Source organism: Sphaerodactylus townsendi, linkage group LG01 (genome assembly GCF_021028975.2).
Source record: "Sphaerodactylus townsendi isolate TG3544 linkage group LG01, MPM_Stown_v2.3, whole genome shotgun sequence".
Classification (NCBI taxonomy): domain Eukaryota; kingdom Metazoa; phylum Chordata; class Lepidosauria; order Squamata; family Sphaerodactylidae; genus Sphaerodactylus; species Sphaerodactylus townsendi.
Window position 1 is genome coordinate 6654775 of NC_059425.1, and position 10454 is coordinate 6665228.

General features: G+C 48.0%; 1 protein-coding gene across 1 annotated transcript in view; it reads right to left on the reverse strand.

The window, feature by feature from the left end:
* The window catches only part of S100A5 (S100 calcium binding protein A5), a 32450-nt gene extending 22564 nt beyond the window's left edge, over nucleotides 1–9886 (reverse strand). The window contains exon 1 of the mRNA XM_048510122.1: nucleotides 9792–9886. The gene's annotated coding sequence lies outside the window, so the exon portion shown is untranslated. The remainder of the gene's footprint in view (nucleotides 1–9791) is intronic.
* Nucleotides 9887–10454: the final 568 nt, after the last annotated feature.

The following is a 10454-nucleotide window of genomic DNA, read 5'->3' on the forward strand; positions in this document are numbered from 1 at the left end:
ACCTAAGTTCGAGCTGCGTTCGACCTAAGTGCTCCGCACAACCACTGGGATCGATGTGGTTTTGTACCAGCTTCGCCCCGTGTTAACGGTCAAATTTCCGACTCCAGTTGGGAACTACTACTTTTTCAGGGAACCACGCTCGAACTCAGCTCGATTCCAGTAAAGTGCAGAATCTCTGGTGCCAGGAGTCCCCAGTTCAGCCAATCACAGCTGAGTGTTTCGGGCATGCGTACAGCTGGCCAATCAAAAAATGCCACCTTCGTCCCGCCATTCCTGTGGCAGTTTTTTTATAATGTGTGTGGGGATAGACAGAACATGGCCGTAGAACAGTAGCCAATCGGAACAGAGCGGCGAAGAGGCACAGGATGATTCCGCCCTCCGAGCTGGGATCAAGCTGGTTGCAGTGGGGAACAACAATGACTTCGACCTAGGTCAGTACCCTTCTCAGGGAACTGGGTCGAACCTATTTTACTCATGTGCGGAATCGCACAAAGAATCACCAGAAATGCTATGCTGAATCCATAGGGTTTCCAGCGATTCCTAGAGCTGTATGATGTCACCTCCAGGTCTTCCCCGGAAGTGATGTCATGGAACACTTTTTAAAAAATCTCCCTTCATTCACCTGCGCAGCAGCAGACAATGAAATTTGCCAGTGGAAGATTTAGCAGCCCTAATTATGAGTGGCACATTATGGGTTAAGGTTGCCAAGATTATGAATGGCAAATTATGGATTATCGTTGCCAAGACTCAATTTCAGGGAGTCTCCAGTATCTTTAATAATTCCGCAGACCTGAGAATTACATTGTGTGGATTTTCTCATTACAAAGGCACAGGGAGAAGTTATACTTGGTGGGATTTTTCTCTTTTACATGCAATCAAACTACCTGGGTCGAACTATCCGCTAACATTGGTGTTCCGTGATTTTTACCCTAAAGAACATCCCTGGGGAGAGAGTTAGATCAGGGCAGCAGCAGTAGGCAAGTGGATAATTATTCAACCAATTATGAGCTTGCAGAACTCACAGCCACAAGGTGTAGTGGCGGCCACTAGTTTAGTTGGCTTAAAAGGGGATTAGATCGTTTCATGGAAGGTTTTGCGAGATTAAATGGATCTTCCAGGTTCAGAGGTAGTATACCTCTGAATATCTGTTGGCGGGGAGCACCAAGAGGTTGAGGCCTCAGCCTTGCTTGTAGGGCTTCATGGGTCTCCAGTTAGCCAACATGTGAAACAGGATGTCGGGATAGATGAACCAAGGATCTCGTCTAGCATGGTTGCTCTTGTGTTCCCATGGGGGTTAAGTCTTTCCCTGCTGCCCTGTTTTCTCACCTGTAACCAAAAGGTTAGTGTCCTGTCTTTGCTTGTGTGCTTTCCCAAAGAGCTAACTGCATTTGCAATTGGAGAAGATGCTACAGGAGGAAGCAAGTTAAACCGTCCTGACCAAGCACCAAGAACCCAATCTGAATTTGCCCTCTTGGTTGCTATTCAGGGACCGGCCACAGACCTCCAGTGCATAGTTTGGTCTTTAAAGGTCTAGGAGAATGTAGGTGTGGGTTTTGACCTTTAAGGCCTTACGCGGTCTGGGACCCTCGTACCGCATTACGTTCAGCAGAGGCCAATTTGCTGGTGGTTCCTGGCCCCTCAATGATGCGGCTGGCCTCCACATGGGCCAGGACCTTTTCGGCCCTGGCCCCGGCCTGGTGGAACACCCTTCCTCCAGCTGTCCGGGCCCTGTGGGACCTTGGTGAGTTCCGCGATGGAGCTCTGTAAGACTAGAAGTTGTTCACGGCTGGGCCTTTGGAGTGTCCAAGTCGCTGAGTGGCTCTGCTATATATGCTTTATGCACTTATTTACCATCTTAATTTTGGTTCCATCTATGTTACCCTCCTAGAGAGGAGTCTGGCCTCTCCTTCTTTTTGGGGAGATTTTAACGAACTGGGTTATAGGACGGCCATCATTGTTATGTTAACCGCTGTTTTAATAGATTTTAATGGATTTTAGCCACTGTATTGATTGTTGTGTGGTCGCTATTGTGAACCTTTATTTATCTGTATATATATTGATGTTGTGCACCGCCCAGAGCCCCTTGGGGATGGGGTGGTTTATAAATCGAATAGATAGATGGATAGATAGATGGATAGATGGATGGATGGATAGATGGATGGATGGATGGATGGATGGATGGATGGATGGATGGATGGATGGATGGATGGATGGATGGATGGATGGATGGATGGATGGATGGATGGATGGATGGATGGATGGATGGATAGATGGATGGATAGATAGATAGATAGATAGATAGATAGATAGATAGATAGATAGATAGATAGATAGATAGATAGATAGATAGATAGATAGATAGATAGATAGATAGATAGATAGATAGATAGATAGATAGATAGATAGATAGATAGATAGATAGATAGATAGATAGATAGATAGATAGATAGATAGATAGATAGATAGATAGATAGATAGATAGATAGATAGATAGATAGATAGATAGATAGATAGATAGAGGCACAGGCACAAACCTTTATGAATTTTGTCTACTTTTTGAAAGCCACCTAAACTACTATCCGCCGCTATACCTTGTGGCAGTGAATTCCAGATGTTAACAAACGCAAATTTAACTCCCTCCATTTCATCCAAGTAACAATCCAACTCGATCCAATATAATTTCTGGTGTAAGCTCCAGACTTAGAAGTACAAAATGTACCAAGATGAGGGTCCAGGAGGAGGAGTCAAATGCATTTTCAGAATTGCTAGTGTTGTGTCCAGTTTTCAAGCGACGTTTTACTAGCCTCGTTCCAGTGCCTCTCATAACAACCTCAGGTTTCCAGCTGGCCTAGAGAAAAATTTTCTGGTCCTCTGACCAAAATCTCCTGGGTCCCAAGGATGTGCAATTGGTCTCAACCAGAGCCAGGGCCTTCTCAGTCTTGGCTCCAGCCTGGTGGAACTCTGTCAGCTGACACCACAGCCCTGCAGGATCTTAAGCAGTTCCGCAGGGCCTGTAAGATGGAGATTGTCATGCCCCCACAGAGGCTTTTGTTATTTCCCCACTAAGCTTTAGTTTCCCCATAGTTAGCATGGTTTTAGGTCTTTGTTAAGTCTTCAAAGGGAGGGTATTTTAGTTAGCCCCTGCCCCTTTGAGACATTTCCCAATAGGCAGTTTCCTTTCTTTACCCAGCAATCCCCTGTTTTAGTTCTAGTCAGTCAGTCTGAGTGAGGTGTTAAGGGTAGTTTGGAAACCAGAATATTCGTGACGTCTACATGATTATATGGTGGTCCATAGAGTACAAGCCAAGTTTAATAGCAGTTAGAACTAGAAAATGACTGGAAGAACTGAAAGGAAGCAAGACACAGTGGACTTTCTTGAAAGCAGCCAAGAGAAGACCCAGTCGACAGCTTCAAACCTGCTCAAGACAAGCAAGTACTCTGACTTAGATAGACCCAAGGGAGGAGTTAGGGTCTTGTTTCTCTCCAGCAATAAACCCATTGTAAGAACTGTTGAACCTGGCTTGTGTCTCCCCCACTCTGTCCTAGCCAAGTACAGGGCACCTCAAACAGATTCACTTGGGGGCAGAGGTGGGATCCAGCAGGTTCTCACAGGTTCCCGAGAGTAGGTTACTCATTATTTGTGTGTACCGAGAGGGGGTTACTAATTGGTGATTTTGCCACGTGATTTTTGCCTTAGTTACGCCCCTCCTCTCAGCAGTAGTGCGCAGAACTTGAAGCAGTCTAGCAGGAGGTGCTCCGGCATGCATGGCAGCCTGCGCCTGCGTGCATTCGTTTCCCGCCCAAGGACCGGCGCAGCTGCTGCGTCCTTGCCACAGCCCCGCCCAGCTATTCCCCGCCCCTGAATGCCCGGCCATGCCCCGTCGTGCCCGACCCAGCCCCATTGGCACTATGTCACTGTTTGAATCCCACCACCATGGGAACCTGTTACTAACATTTTTGGATCCCACCACTGCTTGGGGGGCAAAACAGAGATGTTCCACCAGGTCTTCGGTTGAGGGCAATCGGGTGTCTCAATCTCATCTGTCAGTCTCCCTATAACAACAGTAAATCATCAATGGGTCCATGATACCTCTCCCTTGACTTCTCCCCCCTTAACTTCTTTCATGCTCGGACAGTTCTTTAATGGGGGTTTATGTTCAAATTGGGCTGGATATTTTCCCATAGGCTCTAATGCTCTTACCATCTTGAATTTTTAATAATTCATCGGTGGACTGCTTTAAATATGTCTGTCTGGTGCCCTGATTGTGGCTTTGGTCGGGGAGGGTGGGATATAAATATAGTAAAATAATAATAACGTGCGCCAATACATTAGGACATCCTAGGCCTCTGGGTGGGGCTCTAATTGGAATGAAAGGCCAACAACCAGCTAAAGAACTGGCAGCTGTGACATTAAACATAATAACAGAAGCTTACTAGGATATTATTTTTCTCTGGGCCTGAGAAGCTTCAATTGCTCGTTTCCACAAAGGAAACTTCTATTCAAAGGACAGAAAATGTTTCTCCAGGCCAGTTGGCAGCAGCCTGATACAGATTTCATTCCCCTGTTATTTGCCACTAAAACCTGCCCTCGTTCCATGACTCAATCCAATAGTTTCTTTTTCTTTTTCTTTTAAGTGTCTGGCTATTTCCGCATGGGGGGGAAACAGCGCCTCAGGGACGGAAAAAAACCAATTCACGGGGCGCTGTTTGCATCGCAGCAGTGCTGACCTGGCTCCCCCCAAGCGGCGCAAAGACGCCACTTTGAAACCTTGCTCCCTGAGCGAGTTTTTTGAAAAGTGGTGTCTTCCCACCAGCACGGTGCGAACCGCGCCAGCGTGACGGCGCCTCTTTTTGCCCCTCCAGTGCCTGCAAGGGACTTACCTTGCATCCCTCTATAGCTCCAGGTGGCTGGAAAACCATGCCTGCACTGCCCTGTGACCCCCGAGGGTCGGACGGCAGCGTGGGCATGTCTTTCCAGCCACCCAGAGCTGCAAAGGGATGCAAGGTAAGCCCCTCACAGTCACCTTGGGCGGCTCCGTGAAAGCCGCCCCTGCGGGCAGCGGCAGCATCGGGACTGCCCGCATGGGACCATGCGAATGGTCCCAACGCTCCACCGGCTCCATCAAAGCCGGTGGGAAGCCGCTGCCTCTGGCCGTACAGAAACGGCCTTTGTGTCAGTGGTTTCCATCGGCACATCACATTTTCACCCTCTCCTTCTTCCAAGGGACTCAGAGCACCATACGTTTGTTCTCCCTGCCCCCTTTTATGTTCACAACGCCCCTTGAGGTAGGCGTAGGCAAATGGAAGTGACTAGTCCTGGGATCCTCCAGGAAGCTTCATAACTTAGCAGAGATTTGAACCCGGGTCTCCCCAGTCCAAGCAAAATACCATCTCACTGACTATTTTTCATTCTTCACTTTTTGATATTGGGTTTTTGTTTTTGTTTTTTAGATCAGGGCAGACTTCCAAAAGTGTGGCACTGTGGTTTAAAGCTGCGGACTCTAATCTGGAGAACCAGGTTTGATTCCCCACTCCTCCACCTGAGCGGAGGACTCTAATCCAGTGAACTGGATTTATTTTTCCTCACTCCTCCACATGAAGCCTGCTGGGTGACTTAGGGCCAGTCCCAGTTCTCTCAGGACTCTCTCAGCCTCACTGACCTCACAAGGTGTATTTTGTGGGGAGAGGTGGGAAACAAGTTTTCAACCTGCTTAGAGACTCCTTATAATTGAGAGAAGTGGGGGATAAATCCAAACTCTTCTTCAAAAGTGGATGCTAGGGACCAGGTGGGGTTGCCAACTCCAGGCTTGGAAATTCCTGGAAATCTGGAGGGAACGGACCCTGGGGAGAGAATCTTAGTGGGGATGAGTTGTCATAAAGTCTGCCCTATGGAACTGCGCTTTTTCTCCAGGGAAATTGATCTCTACAGCCTGGATATTTGTTGTAACTTCATGAGATCTCCAGCCCCCTGCTGGAAGTTGGGAACCCAGGGGTGAATGCATGGCAAACTGTCACTCAGTACAAGGAGGGTAATCAAATGCGGTTGCCTCTACAAGTGCCTTAGGCTGGTCACGGAGTGTATCCAACTTAAAAGTGTACTGTTTGTTCACAAATTGCATCGGGAAAGGTACACAGTTACAGGAAGGATGCAAACATGGAAACAAAACAGCCCAAAGAGAAAGAATCGCTGATCGGATTTGCAAAGGGGAAAGGGAGCCATTTCCTCCAGAAGAACCCATCCCTGCATGGAAGTCAGCTGTAATTCTGGCGGAGCTCCAGGACCGGCCTGGCGGTTGGCAACCTTAGCAGGAAGTGGAATCAAACAGGGGCTTGAAGATGGAAGAAGCAGGGGGCGCTCTTAAAATAACAGAGCAGGGCTGGTAATAAAAGCTGGGCCGGCCTCAGCCTCCGGACACTGCAAAAGCAACCCAGATTAAACTATTCGTTTTGGGACGACTGAAATAAGATCCTGTGCTTCTGACTGAATGCCAAGGCATTGCTCAAAATGGGGTGTTCGGAGCCAGAATCAAGTGGGTCCTCTGGAAAATCTGAGCCAGGCGCCTTCTCTGAGTCACAAAGCTGCTATTCTTGGATGAGAAGGGTGTTGTCCAACCTACAGCTTAGAGCTACGAAACTGCATACAGCTAATTCCAAACTCTGAACTCTCAGATGGCTGAAATGTCAACATGTGGATGGGTTAAGGTCCTAAAGGCCCCTGAACATCTGGAAGCCAGTGAACAGCTGGGTTTTTTTTACTGATTTATGTATTTGATAGCATTTATTCCTCACCTTTTACCATGGCCTCTGGGTAGGTTGCAATAAAAACAGAGACAGATTTTAAACAGAAAACCTCTTGGGGGCTGGACTCAGAGCCAGCTGTCGATTGCACTTTTACCTTGCCCTTCTTGCAGTGAGTATGCAAGCGGCTTCTCTGGCCTCACACCAACCCTGTGAGGGAGGCCAGGCTGAGACCGAGCAATGGTTATTCAGCATGCAAACCGTGATATGGTGGGGAAGGCATTTGAATATATGGCTGTCCAGAACTGCGCTGTCCTGACCACCACACCAACTTGAAACAAGACCTCAGAGAAGGAAATAAACATGGAGATAAGCTACTCCCAGTATGTGACGGAAGATTTATCTGAAAAAAGAGTGGAAACTTTATCAGTCAGGCAGAAGCCTGGATGAAGCACATTGTTTAGCTAAGGAAATCTGAGCCACTGGGCACCAGCATGTGTGGGAGAGCAGCAGTGATGGAAAAAATATTCTATCCATGCTCAGAGACATTTTCATGGCCCTGGGATGCAAATTAGGGTTTGAGGTAGCCATTCATATCATAAGGCAGCCCAGAGGGCTTTCATTTATCTGTCTGGTGTATTTCTATCCCCACAAGCTCAGTGGTACACATCATGCGTTGCCCTCACAACTTCCCTGTGAAGTAGGCTAGGCTGATATATAGAAGTCAGCTGAAGGTCATTCAGGGAGTGTCATGGCAGAGTGGGGATCTGAACCCAGGTCTCCCAGATCCTGTGCCAACTAGGCTTGGAGATTCGGGTGCAACAGATACCGGATTCGGACTGAATCTGGGTGAATTCAGGCATTTTCGGGCCAAAATCAGCCTGAATATGTCCTGCCCGAATATTCAGGTATATCCGAATATGTTATTTGTCTTATTTGTCTTATTTGGACATACAGATAATTTTATGCCCAGATAAATCCAAATCCGAATTTTACTGAATTTCTACGGTATTGACCAAGCCTATGTGTGCCAACCACACTGCAACCGCTATATCACACACACATCTACCTCTGAGTTTGTATATGCCTCATTTAAGGAAATATCCAAGCAAAGAGAGATTCCTTTCCAGCTCCTTATTTTGCCCTTGGACTCCCAAAATGGAAGTTATTTCCTTTGCTTGATCAGATGCAAGGGGCCACTGAATGGTCATCTAGATGTCCCCGAGTCAGATCCCAGAGACCTGGGTTTGAATCTCCACCCTGCCACAGAGGCTCACTGGGTGAGCTTTGGCCAGCCATTCTGCCCCAGCTTAACCTATCTCACACTGATGTTGGGAGGATAGAATAGAAGGGGTGAGAAAATCCTCTAAGCCATTGGGGTCCCCATTTAGGAGAACAGAAGGCTATAAATATGTAAATACAATTTCCCTCCCCCAAGTTTTGATACTCAGAAAGGCGCTTGTGAATCACCACGAGGCGTGATTGCTGCAGGGGATGGGGAACAGCGAGGCCAGTGATGCCCCCCCCCATTAAAGGAGGGGCAGAAGGGAGAAGGAGCCATGCTAGAGAAGGGCTAGCATCACCGGAGGAAAGGAGGGGCGAGCGAGACTTTAAAGTGGCTTCCCCTCCTTTGTCTCGGGCCATGTGCTCGTCGGCTTACGATTTGCCCACCCACCTCTCCCTAAACTTTTTATGTTGATGCATGCTTATTTTGTCATAGCCCTGATGATTGGCGGTTTGACACATGGGTATGGCTCTGGAAGGGAAGGGGAAGGGAAGGGAGCTAGGGAGCTATGCCTTCCCCTTGGGAACGGCAACAGCAGCAAGAGGCGACCGCCCCTGTCGAACCGGGCCGAAGGGGAACATCTCTGGCCAGGAGCGTCCACCCGGCAGAGCCCCACAACGGAACGAAGCTCAGGACGAGGCATCCGCCCCGCTGAGCTGTCGCACGTCACCTATATGACCAGACCCAGATCCATGCTTAGCCTCATGCTTCTGCTCAATAAAATGGCTACGGCCAATTTATTACCCCTGCAATTGAGTAGTGTGTATTATTGGTAAAGCGACTCACACAAAAAGAGATCCACCCTCGGACAGCAATAGACTGCTTTTCAAAATGGAAGTTCCATTTATCTATGACAGCTGATAGCCAGGAAGAGATGAGCTCTTCACAGCGGCTTAAGCATCACGCAGCTGCTCTTCATTCTTTGCTGGGCACTCTCTATATGAGAAGTCTGTCCCAATCCAGCCTATGATTGAACAAACCCCAAATGTATGAGAAAAGAGGAAGGGCACCACAAGATCACTCCAAATGTTCCTCCTGCCAGCATCATTTTCCCGAGATGACTTCCAGAAGTCCCACAAGCAGAACATGATGGCACTACCCTTCTAGTTTTGTCCACTTCCTCCAGCATCTGATAGATTGCCTCAGTTCATGGAGGCTCCGTTGAATAATCATTGCTAAAAGCAGCATTAAAAACTTCATTCTATGAAGAAGGTTTGATTTTTTATATCCAGCTTTTCTCTCCCTTTAGGAGTCTCATAGTGGCTCACAATCACCTTCCCTTCTTCTGTCCAAACAGACAACTTGTTAGGTAGGTGGGGCTGAGAGAGTCCTGAGAGAACTACAACTAGCTTAAGGTCACCCAGGACTCTAGGAGGCTTCATGTGGAGGAGCAGGCAAACAAACCTTTAGAGCAGGGGTCTTCAAACTATGGCCCTCCAGATGTTCATAGACTACAATTCCCATGAGTCCTACCACTTGGCCATGCTGGCAGGGGCTGATGGGAATTGTAGTCCATGAACATCTGGAGGGCCATAGTTTGAAGACCCCTGCTTTAGAGTCCACCACTCATGGGGAGAAGTGGGGAATCAAACCCGCTTCTCCAGATTGGAGTCTACCGTTCTCAACCACAACACACCGGCTTAGCCGCTCCACCACGATGAAACCAGCCATCGTGACCAGTAACCACAGACACAGTCCCCCAGCAAATGTGCAGCCATTTCAGAAAAGAATTTTTTTAAAAAAATCATATAAGATCAAAGCAACTCACCGGATGAAAAACAAATGCGGACCGTGACTTCGAAAGGCAAAGCAGAGTGTGGTGTGTTCCCTCCCTTCGATACCTTGTTGGTCCCCAGAGACAGATGCAGGCAACAAGAACTAAAAGAAATTGTTTGGTCCCGGGGTTGCCAGGATCCGTCCCAGAAGACCATTTTGCCTGCTCCGCCCCCACCCCTGCCTTCCTTCGGGTTATTTTCAGCCTTGACACAGCCAGGACTAAGATGCGACATCCTTTGTTTCAGGGCCTTGGATTTGATCTAAGGTAAACCCACGGTCCCCACGCGAGCAGGGACCCTGCGTGTAGCAAGCAGAAACACAACAGTTAAAGCAAAACTGCAGGACAGACTTCTATCTGTCATGCCTGTTAAAGATAGAAGTTCCGCTGGGCCTTTGGAGGGACCAGCCGCTGAAATGGTCCCCCCCCCAGTTGGCTCTTTACATCTGGGCCTATCATCTATTGGGACTCGCCCCCCCCTCCCCCGGGGAGAATTTTAAAAACGGGGTTGGCTGGACGCCTCTATTATTATTATTATTGTTATCGCTGTTTTAAAGGTTTTAGTAATCTATTTATAATTATATTTTATGCTGTACACCGCCCAGAGCCCCTCGGGGATAGGGCGTTATAAAAGTCCAAACAATGAATGAATGAATG